Source organism: Nycticebus coucang, chromosome 9, assembly GCF_027406575.1.
Source record: "Nycticebus coucang isolate mNycCou1 chromosome 9, mNycCou1.pri, whole genome shotgun sequence".
Taxonomy (NCBI): domain Eukaryota; kingdom Metazoa; phylum Chordata; class Mammalia; order Primates; family Lorisidae; genus Nycticebus; species Nycticebus coucang.
The window spans coordinates 29081973-29108978 of NC_069788.1; the positions used below are offsets into that span (position 1 = coordinate 29081973).

At 40.3% G+C, this 27006-nt stretch overlaps 1 pseudogene across 1 annotated transcript; it reads left to right on the forward strand.

Moving 5' to 3' along the window:
• The first annotated feature begins 1799 nt into the window (after positions 1 to 1799).
• On the forward strand, positions 1800 to 3031 carry LOC128594063 (14-3-3 protein eta-like; annotated as a pseudogene). The gene has a single exon (XR_008382479.1). The product of XR_008382479.1 is annotated as a 14-3-3 protein eta-like (transcript).
• Positions 3032 to 27006: the final 23975 nt, after the last annotated feature.

Below are 27006 nucleotides of genomic sequence, written 5' to 3' on the forward strand. Positions count from 1 at the left end.
GGCTCATGCTGACTCACCAGTAGCTCTGAATCCTGGCTTTCTGCCTGTCAATATATTTATACATCAATAGTCATATATTCCCTGTACCCGAGTGCTCATCTCCAGAGGATGCTGGTTTACTTTGAATGCCAAAGTTAAAGTCTCAGGGTGGTCTCTAGTCTCCTGGAATAACCTGAGTGATCAGAAGATAAACTACAGACAAAGTTTTGATTCTTGACCAAATACAGACATTTCAGCTTTGGAAATTTGCCCATCTACCCAAAGTGTGTCAAAACAAAGGAATGAAAAATAGAAATGAGAAGGATGTTCAAAGGAGAATCTCACACCTGCAATTTGATGGGAACTAGAGAGATAGTTTATTTTACCCACTAATTAAAATCCATAAACTGAGAGTATGAATACAGGTTTTTTTTTCCCATTGCTATACCAGAAAATCTTCAGGCATGGACCAAGGGCTGTGTTAAAGGCTTTTGCTTGCATTTTCATATTTATTCTCTGTAACAATGCTGTGGGTGGTCCTCCTGGGTGGTAAATATATTATAACACTAATTAACGTTTATTGATCATTTAGTTGGTATTGACAGCTGGGAGGTGTGCTTTGTGTGTAATTATTTAATTCTCATAAATGCTCTATGAAATAATTACTCTCTTGGTCGGCATTTGAAATATCAGACAAGTGAAGCATAGAGAGAGTAAGCAACTTCTCTAAGGTTACCCAAGTATCAAGTGATGGAACTGGTGCTGAATCTGAAGTCTCTGTGACTGCAAAGCCAGCACTCCTCACCTCTCTCCCCAGGAAAATGTGGACTTGTGGAGTGTCCTGCATCAATTTTCTTTTCCTCTTGTTTCAGAAATGGGAGCACAAATAGGGAAGTTGGAAAGTTACGTCGCCAGTTCAGTCCTGGGTAACACAAGGTCAGGCAGAAGCAGACTCTATACAGATCATTAGGCAGTGTGTTTACATTTTTGCTTAGCTCCTACACTGGACTTCTCTTTTTCCCTATAAATCTGGCAATGGAACCAAAGGGGAATAGGAGTGGCCTGCAGAACTAGCTATATCTCTGTGCCCATGGGCCATGTGCACACTCTTACACAAATGTGTCAAAGGCAGGGTCTGTTGAAATTCTGGGCAAATATATACACACTGAAGCACAGACAAATACATAAGGAAGCCGTTTATGGAAACTTAACTGACACAAGTGATTTAGGTTTTCAAATCAATTTCTGATGTTTATCTTTATGAGGCTGTTAGTACACTGTAAACATTACTTTTGATATAATCTCCCCTATACAGCAACTGCGGCGATGGCTGTGTTCTGAGTCACAAGGAAAGTATTGTGCCGCGTGGCATGGGATCCAGGATAATAGCAATGTTAACCACTGCGTTCAGGTGGAGTGGAATTAATAAGTCAGGTGGAAAATGGATCACAGGTTTTTTTCTCAGTGAAAGGCACTGCAGAACTTTTCTCAAACCAACCATGAACAAATGAACTAAGTCAGTATACGTCAAAAAAAAAAAATCACTCAACATTAGCATGTTTGACTACCAGCTTGAGAAAGTAAATTGGTTTCCTTCTTCCATATTTGATCTGAGCAACAGCACACTGTTTGTTTGTTTTTTATTTTGTTTATTTATTTAGTCATTTATTTATTTATTTTTATTATTAAATCATAGCTGTGTACATTAACTTAGTAAAGTATCTCAAGAATGGAAGAAAAAGTATCCAATGTACTCAGCCCTGCTATGAAACTGATTTATGGCTTTCGTATGAAAGCTATAACCGGAGGCGCCGAGTGACATGGGGGACCGGGAGCAGCTCCTGCAACGGGTGCTGCTGGCAGAGCAGGCTGAGCGCTACGACGACATGGCCTCCGCCATGAAGGCGGTGACAGAGTTGAATGAATCTCTTTCCAAAGATCGAAATCTCCCCTCTGTGGTCTACAAGAATGTGGTTGGTGCCAGGTGATCTTTCTGGAGGGTCATTAGCAGCATTGAGCAGAAAACCATGGCTGATGGAAATGAAAAGAAATTGGAGAAAGTTAAAGCTTATTGGGAGAAGATTGAGAAGGAGCTGGAGACACTTTGCAATGATGTCCTGGCTCTGCTGACAAATTCCTCATCAAGAACTGCAGTGATTTTCAGTACGAAAGCAAGGTGTTTTACCTGAAAATGAAAGGTGATTACTACCGCTACTTGGCAGAGGTGGCTTCTGGGGAGAAGAAAAACAGTGTGGTGGAAGCTTCTGAAGCTGCCTACCAGGAAGCCTTTGAAATCAGCAAAGAGCAAATGGAGCCAACACATCCCATCCGGCTGGGCCTGGCCCTCAACTTCTCTGTGTTCTACTATGAGATCCAGAATGCACCTGAGCAAGCCTGCCTCTTAGCCAAACAAGCCTTCGATGATGCCATAGCTGAGCTGGATACACTAAACAAGGATTCCCATAAGGACTCCACACTCATCATGCAGTTGCTGCGAGACAACCTCACCCTCTGGACAAGCGGCCAGCAGGATGGAGAAGCAGGAGAAGGCAACTGAAGAGCCTTTGCGTCCCTCGCCCTTCCTTCACTCACCACCCCATCATCACCAATTCTTCCTTGCCACAATCACTCAATATCTAATGCCAAACCTATCTGTATTGGCAGCACAACTACTCAGATCTGCTCTCCTGTCCCTTGGAAAGCATTTTCAGATAACTCTTCATGGGCATTACTGGGCTGATGGTTGCTTTGAGCCCACAGGAGCTCCCTTTTTGAATTGTGCAGAGAAGTGAATGAGGCATTTTACTATGCCTGTTGATTAGGAAAATCCAGGTGAAAGTAACAGGGGAAGATTAGGAGAATTAGCCAACACAGGCTACAGTTGATATTTAAAAGATCCATTTAAAACAAGCTGATAGTGTTTTGTTAAGCAGTATATCTTGTGCATGTAAAAATGAATTCACCCTTCCCACCTCTTTCTTCAGCTAGTGGAAAACTGTTAAGGGAAGCTGATACAGAGAGACAGCTTGCTCCTTTCCATGAGCTTTATAATAAACTGTTAACGTGAGATTTCAGTAGTGCCTTGTTTTGCGTCTTTAAATTATGATATGCACACACCTTCTTTTCAATGCAATGCATCTAAAGTTTTGATGCTTGCAACTTTTTTTTTGGTTGTGATTGTTTAAGAATCATGGATTTATTTTTATAACTCTTTGCCTATTGTCCTTGTGTATCTGATAGCACCATGTGTGTCAGCCCATGTCAATTGAGATGGGTGATTATGAAATGCTAGACTTCAAAAATAAATGTTTTGGAATTCAATGGGTAAATAAAAGCTGCTTTAGGGATATTAAAAAAATTATTATTATTAAAAAAAATTCAGCCAGGTGCAGTGGCTATTTCCTATAATCCTACACTTTGAGAGGCCAAGGTGGGAGCATGGCTTGAGGCTAGGAGTTAGAAACCAGCCTGAGCCCCAGTTTCTGCAAAAAGTAGAAAAATTAGCTAGGTGTGGTGGCACACAGTCCTCCTGCCTCAGTCTCCCAGCTACTCAGGAGGCTGAGGCCAGAGGATCACTTGAGCCCAAGAGTTTGAGGTTACTGTGAGCTACGATGATACCACAGCATTCTAGCCCAGGCAGCAGGGCAAGACCTGCCCTACCCTTATCACCCCCCCACACACACACACCCCCCAAAATCAGGTGGCGGTAACTGACAAAATGCCAATAAAACACTAATACCTGAAGTTGGTTACCTAGGCAGATTATGAGGATGCTGGTTTTTTTCTGTCATTGGGAATACTTACTTGGTTTTGATTCTTTTTTTTTTTTAAGGAAATTTAAATTTTAAAGTCTTTTCATCATTTCATTTCCATTTGAGGTAGTATAGTCATTATTTTAGATGTTATTACTTCTTTTTCTTAACTTCGGGGTTTTTTTATACTACTTAACCTTAGGAAATGAAGTACTATTTCTATAACCAAATGATACTTTTGAGGTCATTCCTCAAAAAGAAACTTTAGGGGCTCAGTGCCCGTAGCTCAGTGAGTAAGGCACTGGCCACATACACCAAGACTGGGGGGTTCAAGCCTGGTCCAGGCCGGCTAAACAGCAATGACAATTGCAACAAAAAAATAGTGGGGCGTTGTGGCGAGCACCTGTAGTCCCAGCTATGTGGGAGGCTGTGGCAAGAGAATCACTTAATCCCAAGAGTTTGAGGTTGCTGTGAGCTGTGATGCCTTGGCACTCTACCAAAGGTGACATAATGAGACTCTTTCTCAAGAAAAAAAAAAAATTAAGAAGTTCTTAGGAAAGAATTTAAAAAGAAATAATAGTCCTGTTCATTATCTTACTTAGTGATGAAAGTCCTTTGTATTAGGTAAGCTAACCACCCTCAAGACTATTATCTTTAGATATGTGTTTATATTACATGTAAAATATATGCTATATATATTTTATATATAGTGTGTGTATACATTTTTAGAATACACTAAAATATCCTGTTATGTATGTGAGTCTGTTGGGTAATCAATTACTACTGTTTGTGATCTTTATTTTCCATTGCCAATCATAAAAGCATTCAATTGTAAGACATTTTTTGTGAATGTCATATAATAATATTGTATCAGTAAAGTTACTAAGACAGAAAAAAAAAAAAAGAAAGCTATAACCCAGTTATAACCTAAGAATATGGGGAAGGGGGAGAGGGAGGGGTGTGAGGGTGGATGATGGGCGGAGGGAGAGTGATTGGTGGGATTACACCTGTGGTGCATCTTACAAGGACGTGAAACTCAGTAAATGTAGAATATAATTGTCTTAACACAATAACTAAGAAAATGCCAGGAAGGCTTTGTCAACTAGTGTGATGAAAATGTGTCAAATTGTGTTTGTTTCTTTTTAAACAGCTACTTTTATCGTTTCAATAACCTCACTCGCTAGTACTTGAGGTCAGGTTCAGATCCTGCAGAGAACTGGAAGACAATAAGCTCATCAATCTCAAAATTCCTCCCCCTCCACCCCCCCACCCCCGTGCATGGGTAAACACAGGCGCCAAGTACCCCTGTTGTGTGGATAATAAGGCCACTCAGCCCTGAAAGAGGGTCAAAGGATTACCCTGAATTCTGAGATACAAAGATGGTTCTGCACCCCATCAGGCCCCAGGGTGTCTTGTCCTGAGACACACCATGCCCATACTTCAACTTTTCAAGGTGGAAGGAGTATTGCGATGAGGAAAAGAAGGTCATGGTCTTGCCTTCCCTTCACCTCAGGTCTATGAACTGATCCGCAAGGAAGGAGGAGCTTGGTGATTCTGTGCCTGCTGGGCACGTTTGCTGTCTTTAATCCAACCTCTGGCATGGAATGGCTCTGTGACCCTAGGCAATCTGCTTACCCACTATGTCTCAAGAGAGCCCTCCATGAAGGGTCTAGCAACACCTGCACTCAAGAGAGCCCTCCATGAAGGGTCTAGCAACACCTGCACTAGCCGCACACTTATAGGCTGTGTAAATACTAAGCAAGAGCTGGGTAGGGGAGGGCTCTGAAACTACAGGGGCCCTGAAGTGCAAATGTCCATGATCCCTGCCCCTAATACAAATTCCACTCCATTCATTCATCACATCTCAAGTCAGCAACTGTGGGAAGAGGGGAGAAATAAACCAGGGCTCCCCATCTGCCATGTTCTCACTCAGCATCCCCAGATATTTCTGTGGACAGACTAATTCCCTCTCTGCGTAAATTGCAGGAAAACTTCACAGACTTGAATTTATATTTTTATTTCATGATTTTTTTATAACACCCCTGGGGCTCACTCCTTCCTGAATCTTGAATGATTAAAAGCAAACTAGGTTTAGAATGAGATTATGTCTAATTCCACCTCAATCTTAAACTTCATCATCTATAACCTGTTCAGCCAACACCCTCCAGTCTCCTGGACTGTAAGAGCTGGAGAGCTTCAACTTGGGAATGGGAAAAAAGTTTCAGTAAACTAATTTGCTGAAGTGTGAGGGGGAGGAGCCTTAGAGATCTACCCCCACTCTCTGCAAGTGGCTTTAGTGTCGTCAAATCCCTCTACCGCTGCTGAAACCTCCCTGCCTTTGTAATTATATATCTGTTGCTTACCACATGGCGTTCCAAGAATCTCTTTGAGGGAAGACCTATCACCCAAATAAACTTGCTTTCTGGGATTCTAGGGAATGGAATCCCAAGTGCTGGAATGTGTCAGTGGCTGGCTTAGAAATAAGAATAAAACATTTGGCATAGGAGGGTTGAGCTGAACTTTTTAAGCTGAGGGGTAAGGAGAAAGGGCCCGGGGTCCATCCTGTCTGGTGAATAGTCAATGCACTGCAGGCCCACTTGCAGGCCAAGTGGGGTTGGAAAGCTCTAATTAGATTAGTGATGTTTTGCTAGAAGGCAGAAAGCTTAAAACATTAACTTTTTAAACAAGTACATCAGTTCTGAGTAAACATTATTCTTTTATTTAGTCGTATGGTCTGAGTCAGCCTATTTCCAGGACAGTGGTAATGCATGCGTTTGATTCCTGAATGCAAATATGCTTTCAATTTTACTATGCAAATTCCCTCATTTTGGTATGCTTCTCCAGGGCTTGCAACTGGCTATCTGCTGCTTTCTTCTCTCCTGTTTGCCAGGCTCTGTTCCTGCCAGGCGCCATCAGACAGCCCGTGGAAGCCCAGTAGTCCTGTCGGAGTTCCCAGGCTCCTTGTCCCCATGGGTTGAATGACATTTCATTGTGTGGAAGATAAAACCCATGTATTTCACCAAGTCCATAAAATTAATCCAATTTTTATATTCCTATATAAGAGGGTCATGAATCTTTTTTGAAAGTAGCCATCAGAAACAACAGAAACTAGAAAGATTATTTAAATCCACACAGACCTGAGTGGAATTCTAAGATGATCATGCTAAGTGGGTGGCTTTGATCAGAACCTAGTTTCCATATTTCCCAAATGGAAACATTTGGAATTGTTTCCTATCTCTAGTTTGTTGTGAGGATTAACTAAGACCACATACAAAGGGTGGAGCTCAGGGACTGACCTGTGTTAGTGCCCTGGTGAGTTCCTGCCTTCCTCTTTCCTCCTCCTCTGTGATTCAAGTGAGAAACAGGAAATAGAGGGGCACTCAGCATCCCAAGGCACCATCTCTCCTTTGTAGGGATGAGAACCTGTGAAACTCTGTGGGTCTTAAATTTCTCCTTTCCAGCATCATCTCCTACTAACCCAAGTAAATCCACATCCAACAGTGTAGCCACACTCACCTATTCACAGTTACCAAAGGGGACTTTACTTCCAGACATCCACACATGTGGTTCCCTCTGTCCTTGGTTTCCTTCCCATCTTTGTATAAACACAATGTCCTATAATGATTTACAACCCAATCCCACTGTCACCTGCTTGGTGAATCCACCCTGCTTTACTAGGCCTCAACCCCAGCAGAGTCACTTATCACAAACACACCCACCAAAGCTTGCAGCGGAGTGTAGGAGTCTTGCTCACTCTTTACTGGCTGTGGTGCCTTTGGTGTTCATTTCTCTCAGGTCTCACTAGACTATGGGTTCCTTAAGGGCAGGAGTTTGTATTGAATCCCTAGTCTAGCATTATACACAGTGCACATTAGATACTAAATAAAAATGTATTGAATGAATAAATGGACAAATGTCATGATTGGGCAGCTTTCTAAAGGAAGGATGCAAAAGGTCGAGAAGGAAAATCAGCCCGGTAAAATATTCCCTAACAATGGCATAGACTTTTCTCTGAAAGATTTCAAACGCTTTCTGAACACCCAACCCTAAGCTACTGTGCAGTGGGGTAATGTTCCAGGCGTTGTTTGTGAGTCCTTCAATAGTGGTGATCATGGCTGCAGCCTCCTGGGCTTCAACGCACCACCTGCTGCTCAGTACCATGCTCTACCCCCTCACAGGCTCCTGAATGGAAAGGAAACCTCAGAACCTCCAGAAGCCACTGGTTTCAGCTGAGCACTTCTAAGTAAGCTGCAGCCAGTGAAGCAGAGAAGACAAAAAGTGGGTGGGGAGTTTTCATCCTGGCACCCTCAGAGACATGCATAGCCCATCTCTTTATTAGGACAACAGAGAGAACTGGGGAAAAGTGAATTGTCTTTGCTAGACAGCCCTGCCCCATCCGGAATGTGGCTGTCCCACAAAAAGCTTCCTTCATGACACATCTCAGCTGTCACTGAGCCATGTGCAATGGCTCAAGTTTGTCACAGCCAAGTGACAAACTAAGGACATTTTGGAACTAGAAATAAAATGCCTGGGCTAGTATTTCAAGCAAGGGTACTTATAGACATCCCAGAAGTTAAAATGATGTCTTTCTTCTTTCCTGACTTAAAACTTTACTTCATTCTTACCTTTTCTTTATCTTCTTCTGAACCAGTAGCTGGAGTGAGGGGTGGGATAGGGTGAGAAATGAAAAATAAAGGAAGAATATTTAGAGAAACTTAAGCATTTTCCTCCAGGGTCCAATAGCAAATGGTTTCAACAGGAATTTGACTTTCTGAGGAACTGATAGAAAAGTCTCTTAAGTACAGGTGACTTTTATAACATCAAGTACCAAAAGTAAGCTGTGTTCTCTCTCACTTTCCCTGAAATTTGCTCGCCTTAAGCATACGTGAGGGGTTCTTAATATACCAATTTAATCTTTCTTAAATCTATGTATACATTCAACCTATATTATATTGTTATGATTAATATGGTTCCATTTGTTTAAAAAATAGATTTATAAATGTGTAGAATGTTATTATGAGATTTTTGCTCAGTGCTCGTAACAGATTTTCACAGACTAATAATAGTTTTGTTTCATTTCAGTTGAGGAACTGACATGGGGTTGCCAATGTATTTTTTTGTATAATAAGGGCACTTTAAAAACCATGTATTATCATCATTTCATCAAAAAAGGCTATTTTAGCACCAAGAATTATGATGGCTATGATCTCAGAAAGGAAAGAGACTCACCATCCTACTGTCAGATGATCAAAAACACTAGAATGACCTTGTTTTTATTAGTCCTTGTTCCCTAGGGAATTGTTCATGGAGGGCGAATTCTTTGCATTGCAAATGAGAAAACTGAGGCTTGGAAAGTCTTGAGTAACACATTCAGTTGGAATTTACTAAATTGCAACTACACATATGGTATAAAGTGCCACTTGAGGGTAGTTTAATAACTGTAAAAACTTCTAAGATAGGGATCTCTTCCACACTGAGTTTACAGTGACCTTGAGGAGATGACATATGTGAAAATAATTTCAAAACAAGGCTCTCCACTCATCTGAAACTCAGTTTTTAGCAATCTCAGCTACCTAGAATACAGTGAGAGGATAGCACATAGGATTGGAAAAAAGCCTGTATGAACTTAATGTGCTTATGACTTAAAGCACATTATGAATGGAAAACCCTTCCTCGAAGCTTCATTATAGACAGAAATACAAAAGGGTTGGTGGCTTGGTGTCCCAGCTTACAACAGATGAAAGGAATGAATCAAAAGAGGCAGAGAAAGCCCTAGGAAGACTTGTGGAGTCAAATACACATCAGCTATGCTGACAGCAGATAGCGTCAAGGACAGTGATTGTAATCCACAAAAGGGATATAAAAACTACTACAATGATGAGGTGTTAGATAAAAAAGAAAGAGTCTGGGGTACTTAGAATAGAGGCAAATAACTATACAGGTAAAGTAACTGGGAAGGCAACTCCTGGTGATCAACTCTACATCATGACCAAAGAATGGATTTATTGTGTGGGCACCTTCCTAAACACCCATTTCCAGAAACAGTTGTTCATGTACAACAGTGACTTTCATTACCCTGGGTAGTAAGAGAGGCGGCCTTGAGTTAAGTGTTTCAATTGCAGGTACAGTAAGAATTCAAAGGAGTGATGAGATGTACCTCTCTAAGCTATTCAATATTCTCCTCATCCAAGTATAGAAAACCACTCTTCTCATTCAGCGCCCTTTTTGTCAGGATTATTTGTATGGATATGTGTATGTATGTTTGCCCTCTATTTCTTTTCCTGCCCTCCAATCCTAAAAAAGAACTCCACACTGAAATTTTCTTTTTTTCGTTAATTTTCTTTTGTTAATGCTTTGGAAATGAAGGACATATTTTTCCTCTCAGGTGAAAATACTTCTATGTTTTTCTGCCCTATTTTCATTTCTGCTCTATTTTCATTAGTCGTATAATTAAAAAAAAAACAATGATAATCTGTCTACTGTTATTAGAAAACAATTACAGGTATGTCTACACTTGTCTCCCATATCTGCATTATGGCAATAAACCTGCATTAGTCATTGAACATTGACATTTGCATTATATATATTTTTTTTATTAAATCATAGCTGTGTACATTGATATAATCATGGGGCATGATTCACTAGCTTCACAGACCATTTACCAAGTTTCACTTATACCCTTGTAAGATGCACCGCTGGTGTAATCCCACCAATCCCCTTCCATCTACCCACCACCCCCATCCCTCCCCTCCCTTTCCCCCTTCCCCCCATTCTTAGGTTATAACTGGGTTATAGCTTTCATGTGAAAACCCTAAATAAGTTTCATAGTAGGGCTGAGTACATTGGGTACTTTTTCTTCCATTCTTGAGATACTTTACTAAGAAGAATATGTTCCAGCTCCATCCATGTAAACACGAAAGAGGTAAAGTCTCCATCTTTCTTTAAGGCTGCATAGTATTCCATGGTGTACATATACCACAATTTATTAATCCATTCGTGGATCGATGGGCACTTGGGCTTCTTCCATGACTTAGCAATAATGAATTGGGCTGCAATAAACATTCTGGTACAAATATCTTTGTTATGATGTGACTTTTGGTCTTCTGGGTATATGCCCAGTAGAGGGATTACAGCATTGAATGGCAGATCTATTTTTAGATCTCTAAGTGTTCTCCAAATCTCTTTCCAAAAGGAATATATTAATTTGCATTCCCACCAGCAGTGCAAAAGTGTTCCCTTTTCTCCACATCCGTGCCAACATCTCTGGTCTTGGGATTTTGTGATATAGGCTAGTCTCACTGGAGTTAGATGGTATCTCAAAGTAGTTTTGATTTGCATTTCTCTGATGATTAAAGATGATGAGCATTTTTTCATATTTCTGAAGGCCACGCACCTGTCTTCTTCAGAGAAGTTTCTCTTCAAATCCCTTGCCCAGCCTACAATGGGATCCCTTGTTCTATTCTTGCTAATGCATTTGAGTTCTCTGTGGATTCTGGTTATTAAACCTTTGTCGGAGACATAACCTTCAAATATCTTTTCCCATTCTGAGGGCTGTCTGCTTGCTTTACTTACTGTGTTCTTGGCTGTGCAGAAGCTTTTTAGTTTGATCAAGTCCCAGTAGTGTATTTTTGAAGCTGCTTCAATTGCCCGGGGGGTCCTCCTCATAACATACTCGCCCAGACCGATTTCTTCAAGGGTTTTCCCTGCACTCTCTTCTAGCATTTTTATAGTTTCATGTCTTAAGTTTAAATCTTTGATCCAGTGAGAGTCTATCTTAGTTAATGGTGAAAGGTGTGGGTCCACTTTCAGTCTTCTACAGGTTGCCAGCCAGTTCACCCAGCACCATTTGTTAAATAGGGAATCTTTTCCCCACTGAATGTTTTTAATTGGCTTGTCAAAGATTGAATAATGGTAAGTAGCTGGATTCACCTCTTGGTTCTCTATTCTGTTCCAGACATCTACTTCTCTGTTTTTGTGCCAATACCATGCTGTTTTGATCACTATTGATTTGTAGTATAGTCTGAGGTCTGGTAGCGTAATTCCTCCTGCTTTGTTTTTACTTCTGGGTAATGTCTTGGCTATTCGAGGTTTTTTTCTGATTCCATATAAAATGAAGTATTGTTTTTTCAAGATCTTTAAAGTATGACAGTGGAGCTTTAATAGGGATTGCATTGAAATTATATATTGCTTTGGGTAGTATGGACATTTTAACAATGTTGATTCTTCCCAGCCATGAGCATGGTATGTTTTTCCATTTGTTAATATTTTCAGCTATTTCTTTTCTTAGAGTTTCATAGTTCTCTTTATAGAGATCTTTCATGTCGTTTGTTAGATAAATTCCCAAATATTTCATCTTCTTTGGCACTACTGTGAATGGGATAGAGCCCTTAACTGTTTTTTCAACTTGACTATTGTTGGTATATATAAAGGCTACGGATTTATGAATGTTGATTTTGTAACCTGAGACGCTCCTGCATTCCTTGATCACTTCTAAGAGTTTTGTAGTACAGTCCCTAGTGTTTTCCAGATATACTATCATATCATCTGCGAAGAGGGAAAGTTTGATCTCTTCTGACCCTATCTGGATACCCTTGATCACCTTTTCTTCCCTAATTGCGGTGGGTAAAACTTCCATTACAATGTTAAAGAGCAATGGAGACAATGGGCAGCCTTGTCTGGTTCCTGATCTCAGTGGAAATGATTCCAATTTAACTCCATTCAATATGATATTGGCTGTGGGTTTGCTGTAGATGGTCTCTATCAGTTTAAGAAATGTACCTTCTATACCAATTTTCTTAAGTGTTCTGATCATGAAGGGATGCTGGATATTATCAAAAGCTTTTTCTGCATCAATTGAGAGAATCATCTGGTCTTTGTTTTTTAATTTGTTTATGTGCTGGATTACATTTATAGATTTACGTATATTGAACCACCCTTGAGACCCTGGGATAAAACTGACTTGGTCATGATGTATAATTTGTTTGATGTGTTGCTGGATTCTGTTTGTTAGGATCTTGTTGAATATTTTTGCATCTATATTCATTAGTGATATCAGTCTATAATTTTCTTTTCTTTGTTGGGTCTTTTCCTGGTTTGGGGACAAGGGTGATGTTTGCTTCATAGAACGTGTTAGGTAGTCTTCCTTCTTTTTCTACCTTTTGGAACAGGTTGAGTAATATAGGTACTAATTCCTCTTTGAATGTTTGGTAGAATTCTGACGTTAAACCATCTGGTCCCGGGCTTTTCTTTTAAGGGAGGTTTTGTATGGCTGATGCTATTTCTGAACTTGATATGGGCCTGTTCAACATTTCCACTTGATTCTGGCTAAGTCTTGGAAGGTGACGTGCTTCCAAGTATGGGTCAATTTCCTTCAGATTTTCATATTTCTGAGAATACAGTTTCTTGTAATATTCATTAAGGATTTTTTGGATTTCTGAGGAGTCTGTTGTTATTTCGTCTTTGTTGTTTCTGATTGATGAGATTAGAGATTTTACTCTTTTTTTCCTGATTAGGTTGGCCAAAGGTTTATCTATTTTATTGACCTTTTTGAAAAACCAGCTTTTTGATTTATTGATCTGTTGTATAATTGTTTTGTTTTCAATTTCATTTAATTCTGCTCTAATTTTGGTTCTTTCTTTTCTTCTACTAGGTTTGGGGTTGGAATGTTCTTCCTTTTCCAGTTGCTTGAGATGTCCCATTAAGTTGTTAACTTCCTCTCTTTCTGTTCTCTTGTGGAAGGCTTGCAGTGCTATAAATTTCCCTCTTAGAACTGCCTTTGCAGTGCCCCAGAGGTTCTGATAGTTTGTGTCTTCATTGTTGTTTTGTTCCAAAAATTTGGCAATTTCTTTCTTAATCTCATTCTGATCCAGCTATCATTCACCATAAGGTTATTTAACTTCCATGTTTTTGTATGAGTATGCAGATTCCTGTTGTTACTCAGCTCAAGTTTTATTCCATGGTGGTCCGAGAAGATGCATGGAATAATTTCTATTCCTTTAAATCTACTGAGGTTAGACTTGTGACCTAAGATGTGATCGATTTTGGAGTAAGTTCCATAGTCTGATGAGAAGTATGTATATTCAGTTTTTGGGGGATGAAATGTTCTGTAGATGTCTGCTAAATCCAAATGTTGGATGGTTAGGTTTAAATCTAAGATTTCTTTGCTCAGCTTCTTGTTGGAGGATCGATCCAACACTGCCAAAGGAGTGTTGAAATCTCCGATAACTATGGAGCTGGAGGAAATCAAGTTGCTCATGTCTGTTAGAATTTCTCTTATAAATTGAGGTGCATTCTGGTTGGGTGTATAGATATTAATAATTGAGATCTCATCATATTGAGTATTACCCTTAACAAGTATGAAGTGACCATTCTCGTCCTTCCTTACTTTTGTTGGTTTAAAGCCTATTGTATCTGCAAATAAAATTGCAACACCTGCTTTTTTCTGATTACCATTTGCCTGAAATATGGATTACCATCCTTTCACCCTGAGTCTGTATTTGTCTTTTAAGTTAAGATGTGACTCTCATATGCAACAAATATCTGGAATGAGTTTTTGTATCCAGTCAGCTAACCTATGCCTCTTTAGAGGACAGTTTAAGCCGTTCACATTAATGCAGAATATTGATAAGTCTGGTGAAGTTTTGGGTATCGAGGTTTTCAAAAGTCCAGTGAGCATTTTTAATCCTTTCGCCAGTGTGGAAATTGGAGTTCGATCTGAAGTTTCTGAGTGAGTTTACTTTTGTGGTATAGGATTGGGTTGGTCATTATGGAGGACAGGTCTGAGAATATCCTGAAGAGCTGGTTTGCTTATGGCAAATTTCTTCAACACATGAATGTCATTAAAGTATTTAATTTCTCCATCATAAATGAAACTCAGTTTAGCTGGATACAAGATCCAGGTGTGAAAGTTATTTTGCTTTAGGAGATTAAAAGTCGGTGACCACCCTCTTCTGGCTTGAAAAGTTTCAGCACAGAGATCTGCAGTCATTCTAATATTCTTCCCTTTGAAGGTAATGGTTTTCTTTCTCCTGGCAGCTTTGAGGATTTTCTCCTTCATATTAACTTCAGTGAAGTTAATTATGATATGCCTGGGGGATGTCTTATTGGGGATGATTGGTGCTGGAGTTCTGAAGCTGTCCGCTATCTGAATTTCAGAATCTCTAGGCATGTCTGGAAAATTCTCTTTCATAATTTCATGCAGGAGGGCCTCTGTGCCCAGTGAGCCCACTTCATCTGTTTCTGGAACTCCAATGATTCGGATATTTGCCTTCTTCGAATTATCCCAGAGCTCTCTGAGAGAATGATCCGTTTTTGCTCTCCATTTCTCTTCCTCTTTGAGAGTTTGGGAGCATTCAAAGGCTTTATCTTCAATGTCAGAAATCCTTTCTTCTGCTTGCTCCATTCTGTTGCTGAGGTATTCTACTGTCTTTTTCATATCTTTGAGGGCTGCAAATTCATGCTTCAGTGTGTCTAAGTCTTTGGTGGTTTTGTCTTTAAATTCGTTAAATCTTGAGACAACTTTTGAATTTCTCCTCAAATTCCTAATTGCACTTTGTTAATCTTGTCTGCAATCCAAATTCTGAATTCGATTTCTGACATCTCAGCCAGTTGTTTATGAATGGGATCTTCAATTACATCTGCCATATTTTTCCTTGGGGGGGTTGATCTATTCTGGTTATTCATGTTACCAGAGTTTTTCCACTGATTCCGCCCCATGGTTGTTGTACTCCCTTTGATTTTTTTCCCCTGGGGCTTTGTCGAGGGCCTGTACAGTGTTGTGGCCTGAGAAGCTGGGACCCTGTCTGGTGTGGTGGGGCTAAGTGGTTCTGTCTTGTTTTCAGCTGGTTTCTGTTCCACCCTAGTGAAACAGATACTTTGGATTGAAGTCTCAGCTGTGGAGAAATATCAGCAATTAAGTCACCCCACCCCCCATCGGCAAACAATTGGAAAAGAAAAATCAAACCTTCCTACCACTGTGCACCCAGGGCACCACCTGATTTGTCCTCAGGCGATTGGTTCAGTTCAAAAAGTCCAAATAAATTGTCTCTGGCTGCACCTGTCTTGGGTGAGAGAGTTTAAGAGGTCTCTGATGGAACTGGATCACAGGGGTCTTGTGACTACTCTGGTGTGGCTTGCTCCAGTGCTGCGTGGAGTCAGAAGAAGCCACCCAACCAATAGATCAGTCTGGAAAGGTTGATACCTCCTTCCCCACCTTGCACCGCTGTCATACCCAGTCACTGATAGCCCTGCAGTTGGCTGACCCAGTTGCCTGTAATGAATCGGTACTCCAGGAGTTTGCACCTGCCTGAATCACAAGGAAGTCTGCCAGGCCGCTGCGCTCTGCCTCTCTCTAGCAGGAGGAGGTAAGGCCTGACAACCTCGGGCACTTGAGGAAGGTTGGGGGGTTTTCACTCAGGTCCAGTCTCGCCCCTGATTAATGTTACTGACAGAACAGAACAGAACAACTCTGCATTTCCCCTGCAGAAGAGAAGCTGAATTGAGTTCCAAATCAGCTTGTCTTTGCTCTTGTATTGTCTATAGGCTGACGATCCCCTGAGGGCCAGGTGAGTCTTAGGTTTAGTAAAGAGGACCTCTGGGTCAGCCCTGCCCTGGGAGTTTCCCCAGTTTGCAAGTTGGAGTTGCCTCAGGCAAATCCTATACTCAGAGTCTCTGGTTGCCCAGGGAGACAGGGGTTGTGGCTTCAGAATATTCAGTAGTGAGCTGTATTGCTAGCAAAAGAGGGCTGCTGTTTTATGGCTCAGGCAACCGCTGCTACAGTGTAGCTCCCTTCCAGCCAACCGTCCTCTCTCCACTCCCGTACCCCAGAGTCTGCACTGACCGGCTGCAGCTGAGCACTGTCTATACCCCTTGAGCAATCACCCAGGAGTCTGGATCCCTGGGGGACAAGCCTCCAGACCTTGGAGAGAGAGCAGAGGGGAGGGCAGGGAGTGCTGGAAGCCTGGGGTTGCTGGCAGAGAACACACAGAGCTTTACACAGTTTTATGCCTGGCCGTATTTTCACCAAAAGACGGCTGTCGCACTGTGCCTCAGGGAACTGCCACTCCAGTGCGGTCCCCTCTCCGCCGACCGGGACTGGCCTCCAGACCTCAGTGTGAGTGAAGGGGAGTGCTGGGAGTTCAGAATTCCAGGTAGAGACTATATACAGTTTATGCAGTTTTATGCCTGGCAGGAGGACGCTGTGGCACCCTAGTAGGGGAGGTAGGTCCAGTTTTTAGAGGGTCTCTCCCGTGGAGTGTAGTGGGAGGACCTCTGAACTCTGCCTGGTTGTTTGTAGGGCACTCTGAGACGTTCTCATGGGGGAGGGGACTCCCGTCCACTTGGTGATGGATTTTGTACCTTTTGTTTGTATCCTTGTGGTCACAGCTCGCCTCAGCAGGGTTGACGTGCATTCTTCAACCTTCTCTCTTAGTGCAGCTCAAATCCACCAGCTTACTTGCTGAATTTTTGTCCTTTAACTCTCCTACTGGACGGGAGCCTGTGTGGATAGCTAGCTTCAGTCAGCCATCTTGTCTACTCCCCCTCACATTATATTTTGTTCATTTTGATGCCTGAGCTTGATGAAGTGGCTTTTGAGTTCTCAGAGGTGGAGAAAGTGGGTGGGCATCAGTGGCCTTGTAGATGAAAGCCCTTTCAAACAAAAGAATGCTGACTGGTGAAGAAGAGATACAGCAGCCAGCTTTAGAGTTTTTTTAAAACATATTTTGTAGAGGGGCTAGTGAGATGCAAACGGCATGCCTGAGCATAAACAGTGTTCACTTTTCCAGAGAAGTTTACTTCAAATACTCCCCACAGGTGTTCTCTAATAAAGAACATTCAGCCAGCCCCTGCTGGTGAGTGCACTACTTCCTTTTGGAACAGAAAGGTTCCTTGTAAGGCAGGCCCCAAATCATAAACATCTGAAAGAACCTGCCACCTGGGGAGCTGCTGCCACCCGCTTTAAGATGACCCTCCTAATGCCACCAATCTCTTCCTTTTAGGTACTGTTTCTGAAGCACCAACCACAGTATGCATTCGCAAAGACCTTCACTCACTCACCAGCATCTCTTCCACCTGATCCCCAGAACCACTAACAAAGTCAGGACAGACAACACATTTTCCCTCAAGGTACAAATTATGGGAAACGACCATAAGTAACTGAAATAATATGCATTCTTATAAGTATTACAGGACATACTGGTAGAGGGGAAAACACTCCAAGAAAGAAATAAGTTAGAAAATAAAATCTGAAACAAAATGAGGTAGGTTTGCTAAACCCTGAAGAAACAGGGTGAACAGAATTTCTCTTCCAGTCTACTCAGGGATTTGATTTTTCTTCTTTAACATGAGAGAAGAAGCTGTGGGTGCAAAGCCAAGATTAGGGTGAGGTGAGTGAGGCAATGCCATACCAGTAAATGTCTGTATACTGTCTTTATTTAAGGTGTTGATATTTGGGCGGCACATGTGGCTCAGTGAGTAGGACACCGGCCGCATATACCCAGGGTGGCAGTTTCCAAGTCGGCCCCAGCCAAACTGCAGCAACAACAAAAAAATAAATAAAAATAAAAAATAAAAAAATAAATGAAGTGTTGATATTTTGGTAATCGTTGATTTTTGCACGTGTTTTCAAATACTACATTAAAATACTATTTCTCTTAATGACCGAGCCTCCGGATGACTCCTTGAATTCTGCACCAAGGTAAGTGCTTTACTCTTGTCCCATCTCCTCCTAAGTGGACTTTCCCCAAAGAGAATTTCCCTTTATTATAAAATCCTACCATGTACTAATAAAGGAGTAATAGGCTTTGAGTTATAGGCACAGGTTTGTGTCCTTAGGCCAAGTCACCACTATCTGATCCCCCAGCAACCCCTGTGCAAAATGGATATGGAACACTGCAAAGATTAAACAAGGCCATTTGAGATAGTCCCCCTGAAAATGTATGTAGTTAATGTGATATCATGGTGCTCTAATTCCTATGATATTATGATAAATGAGGCTATGTCAACAAAACACAAGAACTTCAATAAAAGCAGTGAAAAAAATTAGCCAATTATATAAGGTGGTAAAAATATTTGCGCTTTGTTTACACTATGTAGAGTTTATCTCTCCTATGTTTGGTCCAAAGGGCTTAAAAGTTGCCTGTGCCCTTCCAAGCCCAGGTAACCCTGCACCAAGAATTCAGATATTAAAGAGAGATACAAGACTATTTGTGCTTACAGAATACAGTTACACATGACTAACTCCCTGGATTTGCCTATTAATCCTAAAACTGGGAAATCACAAGCAAATTAGAAGGTAAGCCAGTCACTCTGAGGAGCGTGATGTAGACAGAGGAAAGAACACTGGACTGGGAGTCAAGGGCCCCACACAGTCCCCTTAGCTGTGGCACCTGCTGCAGGGACCTTGAGCAAGTCTCTTAATCTTTGATCCTTGGTCTCTTATATACAAAATTTCAAGGTTGGACCTGATACCTAGCTAAACAGCATTTGCTAAGCAGGTATTTTCTCTTCAGACCTGTGTGAAATGCTCCATGGACCTCACCTCATTGAATCCTCACAACACCACTGTGAAGCAAGCGCTATTATTATTTTGCACTGACAGATGAGGACACAGGGGAGGAGGAGAAGCCTGGGATTCAGGTCATACCATGTGAGGCAGTGTGTCGCAGCTCTTAGGAGGCCAGGGCTCGACTTCCAGCCTAGCCCATGCTGGTAGCTGGGTTACTGTGCACAGGTTCCTTAACCTCTGTGCTAAGTAATTTGGGAACTTCTGATGTGGTCATTTGAGAGTGCTCCAAACAATGCCTGGCACAAGGGAAAGGCTTGCAAGTGTTTGTTAAATAAATAAAAATTGGCACTCATGCTCTTAAACACTACACAGATGGTTTCTCTTCTCCAAGAACTCTTCCGGCTCCTAATAGTCTATAATTTTATGAACAGCCTCATCCCCTTATTTGCTCCCCTCTGTACAAAGGTTGAAAACAGAGAATGCTAAATGCAGAGCACTTCTGCAATAATGAAGGGCTAAATGACTGCCTTCATCCCTAAGCTACTCTCCCAAAGAAAACACTGCTGATTCTCATAGACTGTCTATGTGATTGAGAATCTGTGAATTCACTCCTGGGCATCTTTAAAAAGAAAAGAAATCAGCACAACATTTGTGTAGTGCCTTGACATTAAATCCGCAGGCCTTTGCCAGTTTGTAAGTCATTTGGAACCTTTAACATCACTTAAGTTTAGAGTTTCTTTGTTGTAATTATCTGAGAAAAACAGTGATTTTAGCTCTTCAATCATCATAAAAAAGTTATTTTGCAGTTTTTCATGCTTCATTTTTTATTACGTTTCTGGCCATTGTTTAAGGGTTATGTTCAAGATAAAGGGTGTGATTTTGCTTTTGGATATTCTGGCAGAAAGTCCCAGATATCTTGTGAAATTAGGTGCTATGGTAGCACATATATGTTTGTTAGGTCTTATATGTCATATGCCAATATCTCACAATTAATTCAATCGATTTTTACTGGTTATATACCACGTGCTGGGTATTTTTATTTAACAACTTCTTTGGAACACTGAAAGCAGTTTCCAGGATGTGCATACTAAGTCTCCTAATTTGCCATTTATAGAAAAAGCAAAAAATCATATAAGCCTAATTTTACAGCAAACAATCTACAAGAATTCCAGGAAGCTGATATCAGGATCCATAAGAAAATGTCAAGTTGGCGAAGCCCAGTCCATTATCATCATCACGTCACAAGACTTCTTGCCGGCTACAGAAGTGGGGTAAAACGTTGATTTCTTCATTTTGCTTAGGAGAAGTTTCTACTGTAGTCTTTAATTGGCAAACCAACCTGGATTGCAGTTTGCCCAATTCTGTTTGCACTTTTAAAGACTGTCGCTGTTAGAAGGCTTTCTTCTTACATGTGTCTTGGCTGTACCTTTCCATTACTAGAGGAAGAATGGTGGTGAGTCCCATGATTCCTCCAGCCCCTTTGCCCATCCTAGTTTAGCGATAGTAGCTGACAATGTAATACTCACTCAGCAGCTGATTATAATTAAAAATATCAGAATAATTAAAGTCCTCAGCTTGACAAGCAGAGCCATAACTTTGCCTTCAGACATTCCTCTCTAATTAGTTAATTAATCCTAATGCAAATTATAAGCAATAATTAGTCAGCCAAGCTTGACATAAAAGTCTGCTGACTTACAGCTAAAAGGCTTTCTGCTTGCTGGTTCGTAGTTTCTAAAGGTGTCTTTTGTCCACTCATGGTTTCTGTAGCTATTCCACTTCGAACTTTCTGCCAACACACAGATACTCAAAGCAATTTGAGCTGGAGAAAACCACAGCTATAAAAACCTGTATCACCACAGGCATTTTTCAGTTTGACATAATAAATTGCATACTCGGTATCAGTATTGAATATCAATATAGGGTATATCCTATTCAGGAGAAAAAAACAGAGTGAAAAGGTAGAAGGGAGGGAGGTGGGGATATTTTGACCCAAAGCATGGTCTGTGATACATTCTGCATTCATTTGTGCTAGATCACCAGGGTGCTTTTTAGCATGTGCCAAGAAATTGAGTCATTACAAAGCATATCCGAAATTTGATATCTCTGTAATAGAAAAGCTAATATTTGATCCAGATTTTCAGTAAATTTAAACAGATCCGGAATCTGTTAAGTAAGATAATTTGAATTATCTTCTGATAAATCTAAGCTTGAATATTGTATTTTCTACATATCTCTGCTAATGAGCTAAATTCCCTCCTTCTAAAATGAGAGTGTACAAAAGCCTGATCTTACAGAACATTGGGTCAATAGTTTCTGTATACCTCAGACATCCAAATACTCTCCCAACATTCACCTTGTATCTTCTCTGTTCAGTGGCCAAAAGAATCTGTCCTATGGACTAGAAATCACCCCATAAAAACCTGATGTCAGGGTAACAGAAAGTTAGTACTAAATCAACATGTAACACATCCTTCAAATACTATCTTTGGCCATAACGCTCAAAAAGAATATATTTTGGCTGGGTGCAATGGCTCACTCACTCTGGGAGGCCGAGGTGTGTGGATTGCTTAAGGTCAGGAGTTCAAGACCAGCCTGAGCAAGAGCAAGACCTCATCTCTAAAAATAGCTGGGTGTTGTGGAGGGGGACTGTAGTCTCAAATATGGGAGGCTGTGGCAAGAGAATCTCTTGAGCCTAGGAATTTGAGGTTGCTTGTGAGCTATAACACCATGGCATGCTACCAATGTCGGTAAAGTGAGACTCTGTCTCAAATAAATAAATAAATAAATAAAAATAAAAAGAATATATTTCATTATATAGATTGCAAACTGGTATGGATTATTCCTTTCCTTGTATCCATGCTTCTTGCAATGTGACTTTGTACCTGTTCCCATTAAGTAGTGGGATTTATTTTGTCACTGTTTAATTTGGGTTTGTCTTATGACTTATTTTGGCTGAAAGGATGATATGGAAGTGTCAGTGTTCCAGTCACAACTGTAGGCCTTTGGCTGGCTTTTGCATACTTCTGCTTACTCCATTGGAACCCTCCCTTTATCATGAGGTAAGATGAGGCTAGCCTACTGAAGTGGAAAGGACAGCAATCATCCTGTCTGGGGCCATCTTAGATCAGCTAATTCTGCCAAATACAGACAATTGAGAAACCCTAGCAAAAATCCACCAAGCCAACCAAGACTAGAAAACCCACCCAACTGATCTATAAACACGGGAGCCAAATAAATTATTTTTGTTGTAAGCCCCTAAGTTTGGGAGCATGTTGTTATGCACAATAGTTAACTGAGACAAATATTAACAAGATAGCTCGCTCTGGTACCTCCCACCCTAACAGAGCAGATAAAAGAACTTTCAACTCCTCTCTATATAAACTCTCCATGTATTTATTTATGTGTTTATAAATATTCAATTTTCTTCTTGCTAACCAGCAGGAAAGAAAATATGGATTATTTCCATCTCTTATTGATGCGTTCTCTCCTATAACTTTGCTAGTATCTTCCTCTCAGTTTCAGAAGTTGCTTAAGACTTTCTCAATATAAATATAAGTCTTTCCTTAATTCTACCCCGGTGTATCCCACCCCAATCCCAACTCAACCATAACTTTCTGCTCTCATAACTGACAAGCTTTGAAGGAAGTGTCAGAACCCATTCTTCTACTCTGTCAGCTTTATTTTTTTCAAGGTGCTATAATATGGCTCTACCACCACTTCTCTACTAAAACTACTTTCAACAGGGTTAAAAATAACTTCCGAATTATGAAATCCTGACTTTGGACCCAGACTACAGACAAATCCTCTAATGTTAAGATGCTTAAATTAATTTTATCTGCAAAATCATTTTGTAAGGATGTAAAAGAACATATTAACAGATATAAAGGATTAGAATACCCTTCGGAGGCTATTAATGTAACCACCATAACATGTAACCATTATCCAAATCTCAAACATTACCAGAACCTCAAAGGACCCTTCATGTCCCCTTGAAGTCACACCTGCCCCCATGACTAAACACTACCCTGATTTCTAATACCAAAAATTGGATTCCACTATTTTAAGTTCTATATAAATGAAATTATGCAGTATGCACCTTTTTTGTCTGATTTCTTTTGGTCAATATTAATTACAAGACTTATCCACAATGTTTATTTTGTTACAATATAATATTCAGTAGATGAATATTCCACAACTTATTTAGCCATTCTACTATTGGTGAACATTTGAGACATTTCCAGTTCTTGGTTGGCTATTTACAAATATTGTTGCTATTAACATTCAAACCTATCTTTAGGATCACATATAAATATGTTTCTTTTCCACCCTTAGTAAATACAGTTTTCCAACACATGTGTGAATCAAAATTCTAGCTGCCCGAACTTTCACCATGTTTTCTGCCCTTTAAGTTTCTTATCATTCAGATCACTCTGTAGCACTAGACACTTTAGATTTTGGAAAACTCTCCTGCCTTGCCTTTTAGTTATTACTCTTTCATAAGTCTTTTCAGTGTTTCTCTGAATACTCTTTCTCGGTTTTCACTATTACCTTCTCTTGCCTTGTATATCACCACACACTCTTCTTTTTCCTTTCTTTAGACCACTTCTCTTAAATTCTTTTTCAAAGTTATATTTCAATTTCCATAGCAGGATAACATAAGAACCTCTATAATCAGCATCTTAATTATTTTCTGCAGCCCACGCGAGTCAAAGAATGGCTGCCCACCAATACTCTCTTCCTACTCTTCATCCTGAACTTACACTAAATTGTATTTCCAAGCCTTCACTACACATGAATTGAAGCAGATGACTGAGTCACAGACAATGGAATGTAGCCAAAAGTAATAGCTGGCATTTCAAACTTAGTACTCCCCTCCCAAATCTCCAATGCTCCATCCTCTATTTTCTTTCTCCTTAGAAAATCTTAGAAGGTGTATGTCAAAGGTCATAGTGCCAAAATATAGGAGAGACTGCATATGAGAATCAGTGTTTGGAAGAAAGATAGCTGACATATGCAGGATGTGATCTGAATGAGAAAGATGTTTTAGGGTACTGGAAATTGAGGGCTGAGTGTTAAGTGGTTCGCCCACTACAACAAATCTAGGTATAAGTCCCTTGAAGTTGGATGCTGCAACAACCAGTATCTCAATTATATAAAATATGTATGTGTCAAAGAAACAAATGTAGACTGTTGTTCTATATTATGCTGTGGAAAAATATTTGGTAAAACTGTAACCTAAAATAATATAAGAATGTGACCATAGGCTTACTGAGCTGACAACTTTGAGAAAGGTAGTTTGGCTCAAGTGTATGTTGGCTAATGTTGGCTGCATTTGGCAAGGTATTTCAAGCAAGAGATGAGCTCATAAGAAATGTGTCTAGTTAGTAAGCAGCAATGAAATGGAACAGAGATTAAAATTCAAGGTCTTAAAGCTTTATAAAAATTGTTTTTTTTTCCTAGACCCCCAAAAGTAAAAATGTAAGACTGATAAAAATTTTGACAAACAAAACCGCATAATATCCAGCCTTGGGCAAAGTGTTAGCCTTTCCACTAAAACCAGATGTCTTCAAGATAGCCACCAACATATTTTTAAAAAAAGAGAGAGATGGGACCAAAGAAGTAAATAAAGCATATTGGAAGATAAAATCTGGAAAAGAAATTTGGATGATTTCTGCCACGTGGAATTGATTGGCAACAAATAGACCATTATTTTATTAAGTTTTTAAGGAAACTGCATTGTCAAAGAACCCTTTAAACATCTCTCACTATTCAAGGTTTACAGCAACCCCTTTAGCCTCCCAACTTTCCAGGGACAGGCATATGTCTTCCAAACATGCACAGTCCAAGGAGAGTAGGCTCTCCACTGCTCCCTTTGGACCTATACCTGGAGGACAATAAACAAGGCAAACTTCCCCAGAAGTTGAAACCATGGAGAAAAATGGATTCCTATCAATCACAACTCATAGATCACATGAAGTAGCTTCTCCTTCTACAGGGAGAAGAAACTTTCAAGGCCTACACACAGGATTCCCATTCTTTTATTGACCAATAACTGTTGTGTTTTTCCCTTCCCTGAATACAGGCAGTTTATAGTAGTTGCTTGAGGCACTTCCCAGATCCTGATAAAGGACAAAGGGATTTAATCCCCTAGCTGTTGGGAGTGCTGAATACACCCTTCAGAATAGCATTTTTTGATAAATTGTCTCAAGCTAACGAGATTTTGCCTCACACCTTGTCCAAAGTTATGCCTCTTTCTATAGGCATCCAAATTTAGAAACTGGTCAATCTAGGGTCTAAAGGTCCAGCCTCCTCACTCCGCTTTGAGGGAAATTCTGAAGGACCACCCCAACTCTTCACAAGATTGGCTGAAGACTGTGTTGAGACTGCTCCCTTCTACATGTGTGGCTCTCAAGAGTCTTCCCTTAAAGAACCTGAATGCAATGACTGGCAAGAGTGTGGGTGGGAGGGAGCAAATGATACCTGGTCAGGAAGTGGCAGGGATCGCCAGCATTCACCCACACCTGTACTTCCATTGAGAGGGTAGTAAGCATCCCCAAACAAATCCCAAAATTCCAAATGCTCTAGAGAAATGATGCTATTATAATATATACTTTAAAACTAGCTTTTCTTTTCTTTTTTAATTTTAAAAACCCCACCCATGCCCATTAATTAAAGCTAGCTTTTCTTTTGTGAGGCCATCTATCACTGCTTTCTTACTCTCCACAAGTCTTCATTGTTGCTTGTGAGAGGGAATTGCAAGGACTTGGTCTCTTTTAGGGAAAAGTAAGAAATGAGGAAAGGGAAGTCCAGGTCTTCTAATTAACAAAGAGTGCATCTGACTGTAAAAGTGATGATCCCTTCTTCCCCAAATGGAAAACATACCCCACATATCCACATGGCTATAATAACCACCTAAGCTCAGATTCTGACTGAGAGATGACTTCTTAATGGATTCTTAGTCCATTAGGAATATCCATCTTCAGGTCATATGACATTTCTACAAGTACAAACTCAGTTGGCAAAAAAAAAAAAAGACAGAAAGAAAAAAGCTAATAACCTTCCCTTAAAAGGTCCCTGCTTCCTAATTTTCCCTCCAGCATACATTATTCTTATCATCCTCCTGATCCGATAGTATGTATTAAGCGGCCACATTTGCATGGCACGGTACCTACGCTTTCCCATTTCTCTCCAAGGAAGATTCCCTGGTTTAGAAGTTTTAATGGCTGCTCCTTTGAAAATGTCTTAAGAGGGTTTCGACTATAATTCCTTTTCTCCTAGCTCTTATTTAATAGGTACCAATGCCTATCTTTTGCCTGGGGTATTGGGCGAGGGAGAGGAAGATTCATTAACCATGGTGAGTTATGGATTTCAATGCCCTGGCTACTTCATTTCTCATATCCAAGTAGATCATTTTTTCCCTAGTCCCTCTGAGCCCAAGGAGGCATATATTGTAAGTAGCCTTAATCTGCTTCATTAAAACCTTTATTTAACTTTACAAGAATGACACTACCAATATTACCATATTACTTCTGGTGATGTGCATGGCAATATAATCATACATTTATACTAGCTGGAACTAACAATGATTTCAGTTGTTGTAGTAAAAGTAAAAAAAAAAAAATACAAGTTTAGAATTTGGAGACATTAAAATTAATCTTATTTTCAGACACAGAAACCTAGAAAAGGGAGGTAAAGTGCTATGCCTAAATTTACATACTAGTGACTAATGCCTGATTCCAGTGATTCCAAATTACGACCTAATATGCTCCC